The sequence below is a fragment of the Oncorhynchus masou genome, chromosome 16 (assembly GCF_036934945.1).
Source record: "Oncorhynchus masou masou isolate Uvic2021 chromosome 16, UVic_Omas_1.1, whole genome shotgun sequence".
In the NCBI taxonomy this organism is placed as follows: Eukaryota; Metazoa; Chordata; class Actinopteri; order Salmoniformes; family Salmonidae; genus Oncorhynchus; species Oncorhynchus masou.
Window position 1 is genome coordinate 34,146,233 of NC_088227.1, and position 22,953 is coordinate 34,169,185.

At 44.1% G+C, this 22,953-nt stretch overlaps 1 pseudogene; it reads right to left on the bottom strand.

Annotated features, from left to right (window-relative positions):
* Window positions 1–228: 228 nt before the first annotated feature.
* LOC135557876 (4-galactosyl-N-acetylglucosaminide 3-alpha-L-fucosyltransferase 9-like) lies at window positions 229–2,808 on the bottom strand (annotated as a pseudogene).
* Window positions 2,809–22,953: the final 20,145 nt, after the last annotated feature.

Sequence of the window (22,953 nt, forward strand, 5' to 3'; positions counted from 1 at the left end):
CCCATGGTCTTACAAACCTCGGGGATTGGTTAAAGCTATTGAAAATTCTCGCGACAGTAACAGTGTTAAACAAATCAAAATATATTTTATATTTAGAATCTTCAAAGTAGCCAACCTTTGCCTTGCTGACAGCTTTGCACACACTTGGTATACTTTGGTGTCAAAGTAAATTTGTTTAATACTATGAAGAATCACTGTGACCAGCTGATTTAGCCCACTGCAGTAAAAGGTTGTGCAAAGGGTTTCTTTAATGACAGCACATTGGAGTTTTGTAGTGGAAATTTCAGTACTGAGAGACTTGGACAATCAGCTTTATTCATCATCGATTAATTATTGCAATAATGAAACCGTCGACCGCACACTCTAAGTTGTGTTGCTGTGAGCTTAACTAATAATGAAAAAACAGATCTTATATAGGCCCTAAATGCAAAGTCAGTCATTTCTACCCTTCCCATAAGCCATCTTGGTCCATCTTCTGGTCATCTGCAGGGGATGTTTTACATTCAACCCGGCTTAGCTTCCCAGATGCCAGGAAGATGAGACAATGAGGCATTGTTCTAAACTCTTCTAGGCTCTCTCTATCTCGGGTCACATACACCAATTCATGTCTATAGAATGCCAGCTTTTAGATGTTTATCACCAAGTCATTGTCAGCTCGAGCAATCCCTAGCGAAACCCAATTCCTTAACTAGACGCCCAGACAAACTGCAGGAAGCTAGAGTGGACACCATAAAAACTTAGCATTAGCAGGCCAGTCTTACTCTTAGTTAAATGTATAACGTTTGCTATTAATATCAAACAAAATCAGGTAAGTATGTCATTTTGCCCTGACAGTTTACAGTGTTAGCTAATTCCAAAGTGCTTAATAAATGTTTTTACAAAAAATACAAAATAAAAAAATAAATCGACCCCAAAACCTTGAATGACCATCCTTTGAATTGATACAAAAAAAGAAAGCAGAATTACGTAGCTAAGCCAAATAGATATTTTCTGTGCTTACAAAATGTTGGCTAAACCCTCAAACAAAGTACCATTCATAAACGTTGTGGAAAACATTATAATATCCTTTGTCTCTTGCCATGTATTCACAGGCTAAACAAACAGGTTGAGAAAACTCTTGCTCTATTCTCTGGAGGTGGGGCTTGGCCTTAAGGTACCTCCTCCAGGTGAAGTAACTTACATACATCTCATCATTCTTGTCCAATTGAAGAAGGAAGTCAGCCAGTGCCTTTGCATTAGTAAAGTCATTTACATGAATGAAAGAACCAGCTGGGAAAAACTGTTCATAGTTCTCTCTGGTTGGGCCCAAGACTACTGGTACGGTTCCTGCTACAAGTGGTCCGTTCACCTTTTCTGTGATGTAGTCTCTGTGGATTGAATTCTCAAATGCAAGGTAGAATTTACAGCTAGCAAGGGTTGAGTAATACTCCTCATACTTCAAACAACTCCCTGTAAAAGCAGCACCAAAAAGATGTATCTTGATGTGTTTGACCAGCTCTTGATAGTACTTTGCTCTGGTTCCTGTCCCAGTTGCAGGATTGTTGTTGCTCACAATCCAACAAACCAATTTATCCTTCTTGGGCAGCACAAACTGACTGTCCTTTTCATTCTTCATGGTTGTCAATTCATTTCGCACTGTGATGTCAGCATCTCGTCTATAGCCCAAAGTGAGGTTAAAGAGGTTTTCCACACATGGTTTTCTGGCAGTATTTGTTGGTGATTCCAATTGAAACCAGATCCATTTCTGAAAATGTGGACGAGGAGACTAAGGCAGGTTCTTCAGGTCCCAGCTGATGTCTTGGTGAAAAATAACCACTCCGTCTGCTTTGTCATAAAGGGATCTGTCATCTGTCAGAACACAGCTATCGATGTTGAAATGGGTTTGGCAGAACGAAAAACTCCATCTCACACCCAGTGGCCAGAACCAGAGCAACACAAGTGGCTTTTCCACAGGCTTTTTGGTAGGTGAGGAAACATCTCCCTTTGCCAAAAATGGCAAATCCTCCAACCGAGATGAACATGCAGTAGATGAGGGTTTAAAGTAAAAAAAATAGTACCACTGAACACAAAACACCAAGAGCAGCTATCAGAGTTAGATGATGTCTTTGGTTGGAAGTTGTTGATGACATGTTTGTCCTGTAAGAAAGAAACACAACTTTAGACATTAAGTATATAAAAAAGGAACAGCTTGAAAAGATTTCACATGCGTTGCTTTATGCTCTGATTATAGGGGTGGTTCTAAACCTGAATGGTGATTGGTTAAAACCACATTCCAGCCGTTGTCTTTTCAACAAGTTACCACAGGCTAAATCTATGATGTTAAACTGCCTTTATAATCTGTTCCATCTGAATCAAATTCACCCGTAATCAGTGTATGGTGAGTCATGCAGTTTTTCTGAAAGGCTTCTATCAGTTTTTACTGCACAAACACAGGATCATTAACAATAGGAAATCTTAAAGGCTATTATTAACAGTGCTTGTAGGCCGTCATTGTCTTGAAGAATGTGTTCTTAACTGACTTGCCTAGTTAAATAAAGGTTAATTAAAAAACATTTTTTAAATAGCATGTAAAGTGTCCTCAAGTAAGTTAACATTATCCTGAGGACATAGACTGTATAAAAGGTGTATGGCTGCATTCTCCTAAACAATATTACACTTTTGAAAAGAGCATGTTTTGTTAATAGAACGTCTTTAAATCAAACATGTTTAAAACTCTTAACAGTGAAATCAGGTTTGAGAAGGAAAAGAAACCATCCCTTACCATAGAGGGCTCTTGTTAGTGTCAACTAGACTAGTGACGAGGCACACCTATGCCATCATGCCTTTCATTAGAAATGCAAAATAACCTGTCTGACAACTAGAGGCTTATACTTTCAGAGCATTGAGGTTAGAAACCTCTTTTGCAATGGGGGCCCAGGTAACATATGTGCCTTTATACAGCTCATAAAACAAATGCCCTTAGTTCCTACTGTACATGATTCTCTATTTTCAATTTAATGCAGGGAAAATATAACCTAACCTTAGCGGAATGATCTAATTATGAAGGTCAACGTTTTTATTTTACCTCAATTCCTTTTACCCTGAGCATTATGTGAATTTGATTCATTTGTATTATTATTTGTTTACTGGTTTGACATTTTCACTGCACTGTTTGGAAGTTTGACTTGATTTCAAATTAGCTACTTTATATTGTCACTTTAGTAGTTTTTTTTTACACCAATATTTGTACTTCTACTTGAGTAACATTTCATTAAAGTAACAGTACTTCTACTTGAGGATGATATTTCATTAAGGACGATTGAAAGCCACTTATCTAACAGAACACGGGGTTTTCTTTCATAGAATCTTTTCTAATGTAAACCAAGTAGAGTGTGGTATATCTCAAGGCAGCTGTCTTGGTTCTTTACTGTTTTACATTTTTACTGATGACCTACCACTATCCTTAATAAGTAAAGCCTGTGTGTCGACAGTGCATTCGGAAAGTATTCAGACCCCTCACTGTTTCCCGATTTTGTTACATTACAGCTTTATTCTAAAATGTATTTAAAAAAGTAATCTCATGAATCTACACAATACAATGACAAAGCGAAAACAGGTTAAGAATGTTTTGCACATTTTAAATGATTAAAAAACTTTATATACTTAAGTATTCAGACTCCTTGTTATGATACTCAAAATTGAGCTCAGGTGCATCCTGTTTCCATGAATCATCCTTGAGATGTTTCTACAACTAGATTGGTGACCACCTGTGGCAAATGAAAATGATTGGACATGAATTTGAAAAGGCACACACCTGTCTATATATATGGTCCCACAGTTAACAGTGCATGTCAGAGAAAAAACAAAGCCATGTGTTCGAAGGAACTGCCCGTAGAGCTCCGAGACAGGATTGTGTCGAGGGACAGATCTGGGGAAGGGTATCAAAAAATGTCTGCAGCATTGAAGGTCCACAAGAACACAGAGGCCTCCAACATTTTTAAATGGAAGAAGTTTGGAACCACCAAGACTCTTCCTAGAGATGGCCGCCTGGCCAAACTGAGCAATCGTGGGAGAAGAGCCTTGGTCAGGGAGTTGACCAAGAACCCGATGGTCACTCTTACAGAGCTCCAGAGTTCATCCCCTGTTGAAGGAATTTAATTCCTCTGTTTTAATTCCCAATCAAATTAACCTCTTGATGCTCTGGGGGCGCTATTTCATTTTTGGATGAAAAACGTTCCTGTTTTAAACAAGATATTTTGTCACAAAAAGATGCTCGACTATGCATATAATTGATAGCTTTCGAAAGAAAACACTCTGACGTGTCCAGAACTACCAAGATATTTTCTGTGCGTGCCCTAGAACGTGAGCTTCAGGCAAAACCAAGATGAGACGGCATCCAGGAAATGAGCAGGACTTTTGAGGCTCTGTTTTCCATTGTCTCCTTATATGGCTGTGAATGCGAGAGGAGTAACTCTGCCCTTTCTGTCGTTTCCCCAAGGTGTCTGCAGCATTGTGACGTATTTGTAGGCATATCGTTGGAAGATTGACCATAAGAGACCACATTTACCAGGTGTCCGCCCGGTGTCCTGCGCCGAAATTGGTGCGCAAAAGTCAGCTGCAAGTATTTTTCCATGGAATTTAGAGAAGAATGCAAGCTTCCATGAACGATATATCAATGAAGAGATATGTGAAAAAACACCTTGAGGATTGATTCCAAACAACGTTTGCCATGTTTCGGTCGATATTATGGAGTTAATTCGGAAAAAGTTTGACGTTGTAGGTGACTGAATTTTCGGTTCGTTTCGGTAGCCAAATGCGATGTACAAAACGGAATGATTTCTCCTACACACAGACGCTTTCAGGAAAAACTGCGCATTTGGTGTGTAACTGAGAGTCTCCTCATTGAAAACATCCGAAGCTCTTCAAAGGTAAATGATTTTATTATTTGGTTATCTGGTTTTTGTGAAAATGTTGCGTGCTAAATGCTACTCAAAATGCTAAGCTAGCTTAGCATACTCTTACACAAATTAGTCAATTTCTATGGTTCAAAAGCATTTTTTGAAAATCTGAGATGACAGTGTTGTTAAGAAAAGGCTAAGCTTGAGAGCAGACGCATTATTTTCATTTTATTTGCGATTTTCAGAAATCGTTAACGTTGCGTTATGCTAATGAGCCTGAGGCTTTAGTCACGATCCCGGATCCGGGATGGGGAGTTTCAACAGGTTAAACACTCTGTCAATGCATAAGGGTTTGTAAGACCCTTATTTTATAAGAATGGACAGAGCCCCGGTCTTAAAAGTCAAGTAACAGCCTTTAATTCAAGAGAGTACTGAGTTCATACACAGTTTACCACAGGTTATAAACTGAAAATGACGTCAGCGTTTTCTAAATATTCCGTCTCTTCTTGACACTGGTAGAAAGGCCCTATAGTTCTCAAGCCTTCCCTCCTCGCCTAGAGCCAAGGTCAGTCAGTGTAGATAAGCATTCTAGACAGTCTGGAGAGAGTTCATTCATTTGTACCAAGGCATTGTTCTAAACTCCTGACTACATTATATACAATTAGAAATGGGAGCAAGAGAGAAAATTCATACATGTACAGTAACATAATAGTCCTTTAAGTCATCCTGATTGAAATGTATACATCATTAGTCATTATAGATAAAAATTCCCATAACATCCCCTCACCTGGGTGTCTAGGTTATCATTGAAAGACAAAATCAGCAAACACTATGCCCCCTCCCTTGAATGAGTTTAACTCTATCAGTGTGAGAAATGACTACAAAAATCACTTTAATTATGTCATGTCTTATTATGTCTGTTCCTGTCCTTTCTCTTCACTCTGTCTCTCTCTGCTGGTCTTATTAGGTTACCTTCTCTTTCTCTCCTTCTCCAGCTGTTCCTCATCTCCCCTAACTAGCTCATTCACCCTTTCCCCACCTGTTCCCTTTTTTCCCTCTGATTAGGTCTCTATTTCTCTCTCTGTTCCTGCTACTTTCGGTGTCAGATTCTCGTTTGTGTTTCTCATGCCAGAAGCAAGCTATCGTCTCGTTTGCTTCCACCTAGTCCTATCCTGTCGGAGTCTGCCTGGCAGGTGCATCCTGCACTCTACTAACTATCTTTTGTTTGCACCGTGTCCAGTTCATCATATGCTACGTGTGATCAGCTACCACCGTTCCTCTGTGACCCGCACCGACCCAGAGCGACCTGCAGCCTGTCGCCGCTACCCAGCTATTCATCAGAGGGACTTTATGTTTCATTTGTCACCCTCTCTGCGGGTATTCTATTGTGTCATTGACAACGTCGGAAGAGGATCTATGCCATTCCTGTTTTTCATTAAAAGAACTCTGTTTCTGTTAAACCGCTTTTGGGTCTTCACTCAAGTTCATAACAGAAGAATCTGACCAAGAATGGACCCAGCGGCTCTGGACCCTTTTCACTCCGCCGTCGAGATCCAGGGAGCGATGCTAGGCAGACACGAGGAGGAATTGTCTGCTGCTCGACATGCCGTTGAGACCCTGGCCGCCCAAGTCTCCGACCTCACAAGACAGGTTCACCAACTCCACCTCGATCCACCGCCCACTTCCAGGGTTTCCGAGTCTCCGGAGCCCAGGATCAATAACCCGCCGTGTTACTCTGGGGAGCCCACTGAGTGCCGCTCATTCCTCACTCAGTGTGATGTGGTGTTTTCTCTCCAGCCCAACACTTACTCCAGGAGCACAGCTCGCATCGCCTACGTCATTTCTCTCCTTACCGGACGGGCCCGTGAGTGGGGCACGGCAATCTGGGAGGCGAGGGCTGAGTGTATTAACCAGTATCAGGACTTTAAGGAGGAGATGATACGGGTTTTTGACCGTTCTGTTTTTGGGGAAGAGGCTTCCAGGGTCCTGTCTTCCCTATGTCAGGGGAATCGATCCATAACGGATTATTCTATTGAGTTTCGCACTCTCGCTGCCTCTAGTGACTGGAACGAGCCGGCTTTGCTCGCTCGTTTTCTGGAGGGTCTCCTCGCCGAGGTTAAGGATGAGATTCTCTCCCGGGAGGTTCCTTCCAGCCTGGACTCATTAATAGCTCTCGCTATTCGCATAGAGCGACGGTTTGATCTTCGTCGCCGAGCTCGTGGAAGGGAGCTCGCGTTCTCCGTTGCCCCCCTCTCCGCATCACTGCCACCTGCTGCATCACTGCCACCCTCCTCCGCCGGCTCGGGTGCTGAGCCTATGCAGCTGGGGGGTATCCACATCTCGGCCAAAGAGAAGGAACGGAGAATCACCAACCGCCTCTGTCTCTACTGCGGCTCCGCTGGTCATTTTGTCACCTCATGCCCAGTAAAAGCCAGAGCTCATCAGTAAGAGGAGGGCTACTGGTGAGCGCAACTATTCAGGTCTCTCCTTCAAGATCCTGCACTACCTTTCCGGTCCATCTCCGCTGGACCGGTTCATCTGCTTCCTGCAGTGCCTTGATAGACTCTGGGGCGGAGGGCTGTTTTATGGACGAGACCTGGGCTCGGGAACATGACATTCCTCTCAGACAGTTAAGGGATCCCACGGCCTTGTTCGCTTTAGATGGTAGTTCTCTCCCCGAGATTCAGCGTGAGACGCTGCCTTTAACCCTCACTGTCTCTGGTAATCATAGCGAAACCATTTCTTTTTTAATTTTTCGTTCACCTTTTACACCTGTTGTTTTGGGTCATCCCAGGCTAGTTCGCCATAACCCTTCTATTAATTGGTCTAGTAATACTATCCTATCCTGGAATGTTTCTTGTCATGTGACCTGTTTAATGTCTGCTATCCCTCCTGTTTCCTCTGTCTCTTCTTCACAGGAGGAGCCTGGTGATTTGACAGGGGTGCCGGAGGAGTATCACGATCTGCGCACGGTGTTCAGTCGTTCCAAGGCCACTTCTCTCCCTCCACACCGGTCGTATGACTGTAGTATTGATCTCCTTCCGGGAACTACTCCCCCCGGGGTAGATTATACTCTCTGTCGGCTCCCGAACGTAAGGCTCTCGAGGATTATTTGTCTGTATCGCTCGACGCCGGTACCATAGTCTCCTCCTCCTCTCCCGCCGGAGCGGGGTTTTTTTTTGTTCAGAAGAAGGACGGGTCCCTGCGCCCATGCGTGGATTATCGAGGGCTGAATGACATAACAGTTAAGAATCGTTATCCGCTTCCTCTTATGTCTTCAGCCTTCGAGATCCTGCAGGGAGCCAGGTTTTTCACCAAATTGGACCTTCGTAACGCCTACCATCTCGTGCGCATCAGGGAGGGGGACGAGTGGAAGATGGCGTTTAACACTCCGTTAGGGCACTTTGAATACCGGGTTCTTCCTTTCGGCCTCGTTAACGCTCCAGCTGTCTTTCAGGCACTAGTTAACGACGTCCTGAGAGACATGCTGAACATTTTTGTTTTCGTTTACATGGACGATATCCTGATTTTTTCACCGTCTCTCCCGATTCATGTTCAGCACGTGCGACGCGTCCTCCAGCGCCTTTTGGAGAACTGTCTTTATGTGAAGGCTGAGAAGTGCACTTTTCATGCCTCCTCTGTCCCTTTTCTCGGTTCCGTTATTTCCGCTGAGGGCATTAAGATGGATCCCGCTAAGGTCCAGGCTGTCATTGATTGGCCCGTTCCTAAGTCACGCGTCGAGCTGCAGCGCTTTCTTGGCTTCGCGAATTTCTATCGTCGTTTCATCCGTAATTTCGGTCAGGTGGCAGCTCCCCTCACAGCCCTTACTTCTGTTAAGACGTGCTTTAAGTGGTCCGTTTCCGCCCAGGGAGCTTTTGATCTTCTCAAGAATCGTTTTACATCCGCACCTATTCTTGTTACACCTGACATCTCTAGACAGTTTGTTGTTGAGGTTGACGCGTCAGAGGTGGGCGTGGGAGCCATTCTTTCTCAGCGCTCCCTCTCTGACGGCAAGGTCCATCCTTGCGCGTTTTTCTCTCATCGCTTATCGCCGTCAGAACGTAATTATGATGTTGGTAATCGCGAACTGCTCGCCATCCGCTTAGCCCTAGGCGAATGGCGACAGTGGTTGGAGGGGGCGACCGTTCCTTTTGTCGTTTGGACTGACCATAGGAACCTTGAGTACATCCGTTCAGCCAAACGACTTAATGCGCGCCAGGCTCGTTGGGCTCTGTTTTTCGCTCGTTTCGAGTTCGTTATTTCTTATCGTCCGGGCTCAAAAACACCAAGCCTGATGCTTTATCTCGTCTCTTCAGTTCTTCTGAGGTCTCCACCGACCCCGAGGGGATTCTCCCTGAGGGGCGTGTTGTCGGGTTGACTGTCTGGGGAATTGAGAGGCAGGTAAAGCAAGCACTCGCTCACACTCCGTCGCCGCGAGCTTGTCCTAGGAACCTTCTGTTCGTTCCCGTTCCTACTCGTCCGGCCGTTCTTCAGTGGGCCCACTCTGCCAAGTTAGCCGGCCACCCCGGCGTTCGGGGTACGCTCGCTTCCATTCGCCAGCGTTTCTGGTGGCCCACTCGGGAACGTGACGCGCGTCGATTTGTCGCTGCTTGTTCGGTCTGCGCGCAGACTAAATCTGGGAACTCTCCTCCTGCCGGCCGTCTCAGACCGCTTCCCATTCCCTCTCGACCGTGGTCTCACATCGCTTTAGATTTTATCACCGGACTGCCTTCATCAGCGGGGAAGACAGTTATTCTTACGGTTGTCGATAGATTCTCTAAGGCGGCTCATTTCATTCCTCTCGCTAAGCTCCCTTCTGCTAAGGAGACGGCTCAGATCATTATCGAGAATGTTTTCCGAATTCATGGCCTTCCGTCAGACGTCGTTTCGGACAGAGGCCCGCAGTTCACGTCTCAATTTTGGAGGGAGTTTTGCCGTTTGATTGGGGCTTCCGTCAGTCTCTCGTCCGGCTTTCATCCCCAGTCTAACGGTCAAGCCGAACGGGCCAATCAGACTGTTGGTCGCATCTTATGCAGTCTTTCTTTTCGTAACCCTGCGTCTTGGTCAGAACAGCTCCCCTGGGCAGAGTACGCCCACAACTCGCTTCCTTCGTCTGCTACCGGTCTATTTCCTTTTCAGAGTAGCCTCGGGTACCAGCCTCCGCTGTTCTCATCTCAGCTCGCCGAGTCCTGCGTCCCCTCCGCTCAGGCTTTTGTCCAGCGTTGCGAGCGCACCTGGAAGGGGGTCAGGTCGGCACTTTGCCGTAATAGGGCGCAGACTGTGAGGGCCGCTAATAAGCGTAGGACCAAGAGTCCTAGATATTGTTGCGGTCAGAGAGTATGGCTCTCCACTCAGAACCTTCCCCTTAAGACAGCTTCTCGCAAGTTGACCCCGCGGTTCATTGGTCCGTTCCGTATTTCTCAAGTCATTAATCCTGTCGCTGTGCGACTTCTTCTCCCGCGCTATCTTCGTCGCGTTCACCCGGTCTTCCATGTCTCCTGTGTTAAGCCCGTTCTTCGCGCCCCCGCTCGTCCCCCCCCCCATCCTTGTCGAGGGCGCACCTATCTACAGGGTTCGTAAGATTTTGGACATGCGTCCTCGGGGCCGTGGTCATCAGTACCTAGTGGATTGGGAGGGGTACGGTCCTGAGGAGAGGAGTTGGGTTCCCTCTCGGGACGTGCTGGACCGTTCGCTGATCGATGATTTCCTCCGTTGCCGCCAGGTTTCCTCCTCGAGTGCGCCAGGAGGCGCTCGGTGAGTGGGGGTACTGTCATGTCTTATTATGTCTGTTCCTGTCCTTTCTCTTCACTCTGTCTCTCTCTGCTGGTCTTATTAGGTTACCTTCTCTTTCTCTCCTTCTCCAGCTGTTCCTCATCTCCCCTAACTAGCTCATTCACCCTTTCCCCACCTGTTCCCTTTTTTCCCTCTGATTAGGTCTCTATTTCTCTCTCTGTTCCTGCTACTTTCGGTGTCAGATTCTCGTTTGTGTTTCTCATGCCAGAAGCAAGCTATCGTCTCGTTTGCTTCCACCTAGTCCTATCCTGTCGGAGTCTGCCTGGCAGGTGCATCCTGCACTCTACTAACTATCTTTTGTTTGCACCGTGTCCAGTTCATCATATGCTACGTGTGATCAGCTACCACCGTTCCTCTGTGACCCGCACCGACCCAGAGCGACCTGCAGCCTGTCGCCGCTACCCAGCTATTCATCAGAGGGACTTTATGTTTCATTTGTCACCCTCTCTGCGGGTATTCTATTGTGTCATTGACAACGTCGGAAGAGGATCTATGCCATTCCTGTTTTTCATTAAAAGAACTCTGTTTCTGTTAAACCGCTTTTGGGTCTTCACTCAAGTTCATAACAAATTAAGTAACTGTATTCTGATACAGTAGCCCTTTCCTGCAATCAATTACCAAAAGTGCTGTCCTTGACCTCAAGGGAGGAGTGTTATTCTTATTTTTCACAATTTCATAATGAATAAAGATTATTTTAAGAAGACAAACCTGGACCCCAGGAGGAGTAGCTAAGGCGGATCCTAAAAAAAATAATAAAATAAAATCTTTCCACTCCTGTTCTGAAATATACTTGGACAATTCTGCAGAGTTAATTTTTCATTTCAGTGTACGTAGGTGACACCAACAGGGAACAGCACAGGATGAACAAAACTTTAAAAAGCCATGGTAATACAACCAACACAGGGGTTCATATTCCCCATGAAAAGACATGATGACTTTGGTGTGGAGCGAGAATTTCCCAGCGGCATTGATGGCCATGCCCCCTTGTGTGGCTGTAAAAACAAGAGCCCCTTAAAACAATTCATGTGTGCCCTTGGGCTGAATCTAATAATTACAATTCCCTTCTCCCGGCTGTAAATCACCATGCTCTGAAGTACCTCTCACTCACATGACTCTTTCAGATATCTCAATTCTTATTAAGGCATCTGCATACTAGGTTTGGTTTGCTCCTAGCAGAACAAGGCTAGGCGAATTGAAAGTTTGTGCCTCGCATACTCCCTTTAAAGACCGTCGCTTGAAAAATGTGAAAAAAGTGGCAATAGTCTGTCCCACTTGATACTGTAGCTTCCTGAAGATAGTCTGAATTTATCTGGGGTGGCAGCGTAGCCTAGTGGTTTGAGTGTTGGACTAGTAACCAAAAGGTTGCGAGTTCAAATCACTGAGTTGACATGCTGTCATTCTGCCCCTGAACAAGGCAGTTAACCCACTGTTCCTAGGCCATCATTGAAAATAAGAATTTGTTCTTCACTGACTTGCCCAGTGAAATAAAGGGAAAATGTAAAAATTAATTACAGATTTCTTGTGTTGACTCTTTATCTGTTTGGCCCTGTCCGGGGGTGTCCTCGGGTGGGGCCACAGTGTCTCCTGACCCCTCCTGTCTCAGCCTCCAGTATTTATGCTGCAGTAGTTTATGTGTCGGGGGGCTGGGGTCAGTTTGTTATATCTGGAGTACTTCTCCTGTCCAATTCGGTGTCCTGTGTGAATCTAAGTGTGCGTTCTCTAATTCTCTCCTTCTCTCTCTCGGAGGACCTGAGCCCTAGGACCATGCCCCAGGACTACCTGACATGATGACTCCTTGCTGTCCCCAGTCCACCTGGCCGTGCTGCTGCTCCAGTTTCAACTGACCTGAGCCCTAGGACCATGCCCCAGGACTACTTGACATGATGACTCCTTGCTGTCCCCAGTCCACCTGGCCGTGCTGCTGCTCCAGTTTCAACTGTTCTGCCTTATTATTATTCGACCATGCTGGTCATTTATGAACATTTGAACATCTTGGCCATGTTCTGTTATAATCTCTACCCGGCACAGCCAGAAGAGGACTGGCCACCCCACATAGCCTGGTTCCTCTCTAGGTTTCTTCCTAGGTTTTGGCTTTTCTAGGGAGTTTTTCCTAGCCACCGTGCTTCTACACCTGCATTGCTTGCTGTTTGGGGTTTTAGGCTGGGTTTCTGTACAGCACTTTGAGATATCAGCTGATGTACGAAGGGCTATATAAATAAATTTGATTTGATTTGATTCAATTTGATTTGAAGCGCTATTAGTTGCACAATTTGACATCTAACTAAGATGTTTGGTGCAGTATTTCGCAAGTCAAAAAATTAGCATGAAAATTAGTCATCTCTCCTTGAATGACAAAAAACTATTCTTAAATCCCTACTGTTGACCAATCATAGACGAAGGGGCTTAGACTTCGGCTACCGAATATCATAAAATGTCTTCATAATATTTGATGATATTTTGATGGGTAGCATGCAGAAGCCTTTAGCTAATGCTTGTCAAGTGTTTGGGTCATACTTGCAGGCCTTGAAGCTCCAGAGCACAAGTGAAGACAGACAAAATCGGGGATGCAACAGCATGCGTCCTTATTAAATTCTGACGTGCACTTTGAAGATGTTAGAAGAACTGTCCACATTTAATTTTCCTCATCCAACAAGACGAGTAGCCTAACAAACAGTAAAATCCCTAGCCTATGTCAATCTACTTTTGCTCAAAGTAGAAACGTTTACATTATATTGGTCAGCTTATCATTCTGTGCGAGGAATAAATATTCCAAAACAGACTTTGGGACAGCTGTGGGATGATATATCCTATATTCATACAACCACTATACATGAAAAAACTACATACAAAGGAAGGGACAGAAAATAACAATAATTTCAATCTGAGTGGTCTCAACAGAAAGACTGGTTGTGGCTGTGCTGTTAGCAGCCAACTCTACTGCTTCCCCAGACTGCTGTTCTCCACCAGCGATAGCATGAGCTGATTACTGCGACTTGAACAACTTGCCTTTAGCCCTCAACAAGCATGAGAAATCTATGTCTCACATCCAAAGCCAGATAGCTCTTAAGACATTAGGCAGCTCACTGATAGATCTGACATTGATTGAACAATGGATATTGAACATGAATATGCACAATGCAAAGTTAAAGACCAGCTGGCTGGTGTGTTCAAGGACATATTCAATCAATCCCTATCCCAGTCTGCTCTTCCCACATGCTTCAAGAGGGCCACTATTGTTCCTGTTCACAAGAAAGCTAAAGTAACTGAGCTAAACGACTACTGCCCCGTAGCACTCACTTCCGTCATCATGAAGTGCTTTGAGAGACTAGTCAAGGACCATATCACCTCCACCCTACCTGACACCCTAGACCCACTCCAATTTGCTTACCGCCCCAATAGGTCCACAGACGACGCAATCGCAACCACACTGCACACTGCCCTAACCCATCTGGACAAGAGGAACACCTATGTGAGAATGCTGTTCATTGACTACAGCTCAGCATTTAACACCATAGTACCCTCCAAACTCGTCATCAAGCTTGAGACCCTGGGCCTCACCCCACCCTGTGCAACTGGGTCCTGGACTTTCTGACGGGCCGCCCCCAGGTGGTGAGGGTAGGAAATAACATCTTCTTCCCGCTAATCCTCAACACTGGGGCCCCACAAGGGTGCGTTCTCAGCCCTCTCCTGTACTCTCTGTTCACCCATGACTGCGTGGACATGCACACCTCCAACTCAATCATCAAGTTTGCAGACGACACTACAATGGTAGGCTTGATTATCAACAACAACGAGATGCCCTACAGGGAGGAGGTGAGTGCCCTCAGAGTGTGGTGTCATGAAAATAACCTCACACTCAACGTCAGCAAAACAAAGGAGATGATTGTGGACTTCAGGAAATGATTTTGGACTTCCATGGGGATAGGCAGCACCACCCTATCCACATCGACGGGACAGTAGTGGAGAGGGTAGAAAGTTAAGTTCCCCGGAGTACACATCACGGACAAACTGAAATGGTCCACCCACACAGACAGCGTGGTGAAAAAGTCGCAATAGCGCCTCTTCAACTTCAGGAGGCTGAAGAAATTTTGCTTGTCACCAAAAACACTCAAACTTTTACAGACGTACATATCGAGAGCATCCTGTCGGGCTGTATCACCGCCTGGTACGGCAAATGCTCCGCCCACAACCGTAAGGCTCTCCAGAGGGTAGTGAGGTCTGCACAACGCATCACCGGGGGCAAACTACTTGCACTCCAGGACACCTACACCAACCGATTTCACAGGAAGGCCAAAAATATCATCAAGGATAACAACCACCCGAGCCACTGCCTGTTCACCCTGCTATCATCCAGAAGGCGAGGTCAGCACTGGTGCGTCAAAGCAGGGACCGAGAGATTGAAAAACAGTTTGTATCTCAAGGCCATCAGACTGTTAAACAGCCATTACTAACATTGAGTGGCTGCTGCCAACATACTGACTCATCTCAAGCCACTTTAATAATTGGATGTAATAAAGGTATCACTTGTCACTTAAACAATGCCACTTTATACAGTGCCTTGCGAAAGTATTCGGCCCCCTTGAACTTTGCGACCTTTTGCCACATTTCAGGCTTCAAACATAAAGATATAAAACTGTATTTTTTTGTGAAGAATCAACAACAAGTGGGACACAATCATGAAGTGGAACGACATTTATTGGATATTTCAAACTTTTTTAACAAATCAAAAACTGAAAAATTGGGCGTGCAAAATTATTCAGCCCCCTTAAGTTAATACTTTGTAGCGCCACCTTTTGCTGCGATTACAGCTGTAAGTCGCTTGGGGTATGGCTCTATCAGTTTTGCACATCGAGAGACTGAAATTTTTTCCCATTCCTCCTTGCAAAACAGCTCGAGCTAAGTGAGGTTGGATGGAGAGCATTTGTGAACAGCAGTTTTCAGTTCTTTCCACAGATTCTCGATTGGATTCAGGTCTGGACTTTGACTTGGCCATTCTAACACCTGGATATGTTTATTTTTGAACCATTCCATTGTAGATTTTGCTTTATATTTTGGATCATTGTCTTGTTGGAAGACAAATCTCCGTCCCAGTCTCAGGTCTTTTGCAGACTCCATCAGGTTTTCTTCCAGAATGGTCCTGTATTTGGCTCCATCCATCTTCCATCAATTTTAACCATCTTCCCTGTCCCTGCTGAAGAAAAGCAGGCCCAAACCATGATGCTGCCACAACCATGTTTGACAGTGGGGATGGTGTGTTCAGGGTGATGCGCTGTGTTGCTTTTACGCCAAACATAACGTTTTGCATCGTTGCCAAAAAGTTCAATTTTGGTTTCATCTGACCAGAGCACCTTCTTCCACATGTTTGGTGTGTCTCCCAGGTGGCTTGTGGCAAACATTAAACAACACTTTTTATGGATATCTTTAAGAAATGGCTTTCTTCTTGCCACTCTTCCATAAAGGCCAGATTTGTGCAATATACGACTGATTGTTGTCCTATGGATAGAGTCTCCCACCTCAGCTGTAGATCTCTGCAGTTCATCCAGAGTGATCATGGGCCTCTTGGCTGCATCTCTGATCAGTCTTCTCCTTGTATGAGCTGAAAGTTTAGAGGGACGGCCAGGTCTTGGTAGATTTGCAGTGGTCTGATACTCCTTCCATTTCAATACTATCGCTTGCACAGTGCTCCTTGGGATGTTTAAAGCTTGGGAAATCTTTTTGTAACCAAATCCGGCTTTAAACTTCTTCACAACAGTATCTCGGACCTGCCTGGTGTGTTCCTTGTTCTTCATGATGCTCTCTGCGCTTTTAACCTGTTGAAACTCCCCATCCCGGATCCGGGATCATGACTAAAGCCTCAGGCTCATTAGCATAACGCAACGTTAACGATTTCTGAAAATCGCAAATAAAATGAAAATAATGCGTCTGCTCTCAAGCTTAGCCTTTTCTTAACAACACTGTCATCTCAGATTTTCAAAATATGCTTTTGAACCATAGAAATTTACTAATTTGTGTAAGAGTATGCTAAGCTAGCTTAGCATTTTGAGTAGCATTTAGCACGCAACATTTTCACAAAAACCAGATAACCAAATAAATAAAATCATTTACCTTTGAAGAGCTTCGGATGTTTTCAATGAGGAGACTCTCAGTTACATACCAAATGCGCAGTTTTTCCTGAAAGCGTCTGTGTGTAGAAGAAATTGTTCCGTTTTGTACATCGCATTTGGCTACCGAAACGAACCGAAAATTCAGTCACCTACAAAGTCAAACTTTTTCCGAATTAACTCCATAATATCGACCGAAACATGGCAAACGTTGTTTGGAATCAATCCTCAAGGTGTTTTTTCACATATCTCTTCATTGATATATCGTTCGTGGAAGCTTGCATTCTTCTCTAAATTCCATGGAAAAATACTTGCAGCTGACTTTTGCGCACCAATTTCGGCGCAGGACACCGGGCGTACACCTGGTAAATGTGGTCTCTTATGGTCAATCTTCCAATGATATGCCTACAAATACGTCACAATGCTGCAGACACCTTGGGGAAACGACAGAAAGGGCAGACTTACTCCTCTCGCATTCACAGCCATATAAGGAGACAATGGAAAACAGAGCCTCAAAAATCCTGCTCATTTTCTGGATGCCGTCTCATCTTGGTTTTGCCTGAAGCTCACGTTCTAGGGCACGCACAGAAAATATCTTGGTAGTTCTGGACACGTCAGAGTGTTTTCTTTCGAAAGCTATCAATTATTTGCATAGTCGAGCATCTTTTTGTGACAAAATATCTTGTTTAAAACGGGAACGTTTTTCATCCAAAAATGAAATAGCGCCCCCATAGCATCAAGAGGTTAACGGACCTCTGAGACTATCACAGTGCAGGAGCATTTATACGGAGACTTGATTACACACAGGTGGATTGTATTTATCATCATTAGTCATTTAGGTCAACATTGGATCATTCAGAGATCCTCACTGTACTTCTGGAGAGAGTTTGCTGCACTGAAAGTAAAGGGGCTGAATAATTTTGCACGCCCAATTTTTCAGTTTTTGATTTGTTAAAAAAGTTTGAAATATCCAATAAATGTCGTTCCACTTCATGATTGTGTCCCACTTGTTGTTGATTCTTCACAAAAAAAATACAGTTTTATATCTTTATGTTTGAAGCCTGAAATGTGGCAAAAGGTCGCAAAGTTCAAGGGGGCCGAATACTTTCGCAAGGCACTGTATAATGTGTACATACCCTATATTACTGTACTCTATACCATCTCCTGCATCCTGCCTATGACATTCGGCCATCGCTCATCCACATACAGTGGGGCAAAAAAGTATTTAGTCAGCCACCAATTGTGCAAGTTCTACCACTTAAAAAGATGAGAGAGGCCTGTAATTTTCAGCATAGGTACACTTCAACTATGACAGACAAAATTAGAAGAAAAAATCCAGAAAATCACATTGTAGGATTTTTTATGAATTTATTTGCAAATTATGGTGGAAAATAAGTATTTGGTCACCTACAAACCACATAAATATATATATAATTTTCATTTTATTTTTCATTTGCAATGAAATATGTGGTTTGTGTGTGTGTGTGTTGGTTAGTTTGGGCGTATATGTCAGATATATATATATATATATTTTCCATTTGTCAGATATATATATATTGTCACGCCTTGGTCTTAGTATTTTGTGTTTTCGTTAATTAGTTGGTCAGGCCAGGGTGTGACATGGGTTTATGTTGTTGTATTTCGTAGTGGGGTTTTTTAGTTATTGGGATTGCGGCTGAGTAGGGGTGTTGCATAGGTTTGGCTGCCTGAGGCGGTTCTCAATCAGAGTCAGGTGATTCTCGTTGTCTCTGATTGGGAACCGTATTTAGGTAGCCTGGGTTTCACTTTGTATTTCGTGGGTGATTGTTCCTGTCTCTGTGTAGTGTTCACCAGATAGGCTGTAATAGGTTTCACGTTCCGTTTTGTTGTTTTGTATTTGTCTCAGTATTTGAAGGGTGTAAGACACTTGCATTTTCAAGAATGTTTAATATTACGACGTTGTATTTTTAGTTGTCACTCTGAAATTTCCCCTGATGTTGGTCCCTGTACAGGGATCACAGCCATAACAGGTTTTTAAACTTGAGAGCTTGTGAGTGTGACTTTCAGGGAGTAGAATTGCATTGCGGTAAATTACTAAATCAAATCAAAATTTTTTAATATAGCCCTTCGTACATCAGCTGATATCTCAAAGTGCTGTACAGAAACCCAGCCTAAAACCCCAAACAGCAAGCAATGCAGGTGTAGAAGCACGGTGGTTAGGAAAAACTCCCTAGAAAGGCCAAAACCTAGGAAGAAACCTAGAGAGGAACCAGGCTATGTGGGGTGGCCAGTCCTCTTCTGGCTGTGCCGGGTAGAGATTATAACAGAACATGGCCAAGATGTTCAAATGTTCATAAATGACCAGCATGGTCAAATAATAATAAGGCAGAACAGTTGAAACTGGAGCAGCAGCACAGCCAGGTGGACTGGGGACAGCAAGGAGTCATCATGTCAGGTAGTCCTGGGGCATGGTCATAGGGCTCAGGTCCTCCGAGAGAGAGAAAGAAAGAGAATTAGAGAGAGCATATGTGGGGTGGCCAGTCCTCTTCCGGCTGTGCCGGGTGGAGATTATAACAGAACATGGCCAAGATGTTCAAATGTTCATAAATGACCAGCATGGTCGAATAATAATAAGGTAGAACAGTTGAAACTGGAGCAGCAGCACGGCCAGGTGGACTGGGGACAGCAAGGTGATGATGACCATGTCAGGTAGTCCTGGGGCATGGTCCTAGGGCTCAGGTCCTCTGAGAGAGAGAAGGAGAGAATTACAGAACGCACACTTAGATTCACACAGGACACCGAATTGGACAGGAGAAGTTCTCCAGATATAACAAACTGACCCCAACTCCCCGACACAAACTACTGCAGCATAAATACTGGAGGCTGAGACAGGAGGGGTCAGGAGACACTGTGGCCCCACCCGAGGACACCCCCGGACAGGGCCAAACAGGAAGGATATAACCCCACCCATTTTGCCAAAGCACAGCCCCCACACCACTAGAGGGATATCTTCAACCACCAACTTAACCTCCTGAGACAAAGCTGAGTATAGCCCGCAAAGATCTCCGCCATGGCACAACCCAAGGGGGGGGTACCAACCCAGACAGGATGACCACATCAGTGAATCAACCCACTCAGGTGACGCACCCCTTCCAGGGACGGCATGAGAGAGCCCCAGTAAGCCAGTGACTCAGCCCCTGTAATAGGGTTAGAGGCAGAGAATCCCAGTGGAAAGAGGGGAACCGGCCAGGCAGAGACAGCAAGGGTGGTTCGTTGCTCCAGAGCCTTTCCGTTCACCTTCCCACTCCTGGGCCAGACTACACTCAATCATATGACCCACTGAAGAGATGAGTCTTCAGTAAAGACTTAAAGGTTGAGACCGAGTTTGCGTCTCTGACATGGGTAGGCAGACCGTTCCATAAAAATGGAGCTCTATAGGAGAAAGCCCTGCCTCCAGCTGTTTGCTTAGAAATTCTAGGGACAATTAGGAGGCCTGCGTCTTGTGACCGTAGCGTACGTGTAGGTATGTACGGCAGGACCAAATCAGAGAGATAGGTAGGAGCAAGCCCATGTAATGCTTTGTAGGTTAGCAGTAAAACCTTGAAATCAGCCCTTGCTTTGACAGGAAGCCAGTGTAGGGAGGCTAGCACTGGAGTAATATGATCAAATTTTTTGGTTCTAGTCAGGATTCTAGCAGCCGTATTTAGCACTAACTGAAGTTTATGTAGTGCTTTTTCCGGGTAGCCGGAAAGTAGGGCATTGCAGTAGTCTAACCTAGAAGTCCTACTACATGGATGTCTTTTCTCCCTCACACAAATTTTCCAGTTTGCTCTCCAAAATCCATTTTGCTCTCGCAACCGCTTACTATAATTCTATAACCGCAAATTCTAGCCAATAAACAGCCTGTAGCTATCTACTGAAACACAATTGACCAATCAGGGCTTGACTGCTCTATAACCAGTTTTTTTTAACCTCTTGAAACTCTGGGGGCAGTATTTAATTTTTTGGATGAAAAACATTCCCGTTTTAAACAAGATATTTTGTCTCAAAAAGATGCTCGACTATGCATATAGCTCTGGAAAGAAAACACTCTTAAGTTTCCAGAACTGCAAAGATATTGTCTGTAAGTGCCCCAGAACAGGAGCTACAGGCAAAACCAAGATGAAACTGCAACCAGGAAATGAGCAGGATTTTTGAGGCTCTGTTTTTCATTGTCTCCTTATATGGCTGTGAATGCGACAGGAATGAGCCTGCCCTATCTATCGTTTCCCCAAGGTGTCTGCAGCATTGTGACGTATTTGTAGGCATATCATTGGAAGATTGACCATAAGAGACTACATTTGCTTGGTGTCCGCCCGGTGTCCTCCGTCGAAATTGGTGCGTCATTTTCAGCTGCTGGTATTTTTCCATAGGATTCTGAGACGAAAGCAGGCTTCCACGAACGGCATATCAATGAAGAGATATGTGAAAAAACACCTTGAGGATTGATTCTAAACAACGTTTGCCATGTTTCGGTCGATATTATGGAGTTAATTTGGAAAAAGTTTGACGTTTTGGTGACTGAATTTTCGGCTTGTTTCGGTAGCCAAATGTGATGTACAAAACAGAGCGATTTCTCCTACACAAAGATTCTTTCAGGAAAAAATGAACATTTGCTATGTAACTGAGAGTCTCCTCATTGAAAACATCCGAAGTTCTTCAAAGGTAAATGATTTTATTTATTTGGTTTTATGGTTTTTGTGAAAATGTTGCGTGCTAAATGCTACGCTAAATGCTAAGCTAGCTATCAATACTCTTACACAAATGCTTGATTTGCTATGGTTCAAAAGCATATTTTGAACATCTGAGATGACAGTGTTGTTAAGAAAAGGCTAAGCTTGAGAGCAGGCATATTATTTTCATTTAATTTGCGATTTTCAGAAATCGTTAACGTTGCGTTATGCTAATGAGCCTGAGGCTGTATTCACGATCCCGGATCCGGGATGGGTAGTATCAAGATTAACAGAGATGAAAGGGGACAGTGAAAGCTGAACAATGTCTGACAATAATGAAGAGGTAAGTTCGACAGATTTTCAGTAGAGAAACTAGCTAACCAACTAGCTAGCTAATTAACCCTCTAGAGTCAAAGCCCTGTCTAAGCCGGGAGAGAGGGGGGGGGGGTTCTAAGCTAACATATGGAATTGTTTTAAGATGGTCATACCAAGTATTATTTATCTATTTGATTTGACATTTTTAAGGTATAAAAATACATTCTATTTTTTGGGGATGAAACATTGAATTTGGCATTACTGCTACTTTCCCAAAAAAAGAGAAAAGATTCACAACATGGAACAACAGATAGTCCCAAGAAAAATCAAAACAAAGTTTGTTCTGAAGTCCATGTTGTTTGTGAGTCTCAGCTTTCCACTGAGGGGTCATATTAGTGTGTAACCAAAACCGTTTGGGCACTACAGACAGAAGTTGGAAGAAGAGGCTGTACCTACTTCAGACGAGTCTTGTGAGGTTTGCGGGCGCCCTGGAGCAAAACAGAGAACACCATCGTATTCATGATAGGTTTGGCCTACAAACTCTTAACACTCAGCTAACTAACGTATCTAACGATAGCTAGCCAACTTTTAACCATATGTGAACGACAGGCTCGATTCTGTCTTATGTAGTAGGAAGGAATAGTCCGGTTAGAACTTTATTGAAGGTATATGTTAAAAACATACTAATGATTGATTCTGTACATAGTTTAAAATGTTTCTTCGACCTGTAATGTAACTTGTTCGTGTGTATGTATGTGAGTAGGATATCTACTGTTTGTGTGGAAGTATGTGCGTAAGTAAGAAGCAAGGTATAAAATGGATGTCTTTGTATAATGGACTTCAGAACGTTCTCGTGAATAAACTGTACTAACCTTTTGCATAAGCTGTGTCGTGTGTCTTTGGCATCATTAAACTGAAGATGAATCGTTATCAAATAAATTATTATTACGCGATTAAACTGATCAATCCTGTAATTAACTAGGAAGTCGGGGCACCAAGGAAAATATTCAGATTAAAGTTAGAATTTTCCTAATATAACTTTCAGATATTTTCATACAGTATCTGATCAATAGTCTTCTAATTAATGAATTCTTCTTTACCTCACGTTAGTCTTTTCCAAACGTCGTAAATTATCCGCACGAACCCAGTCTTCACTATGAGTCATCCATACATCAA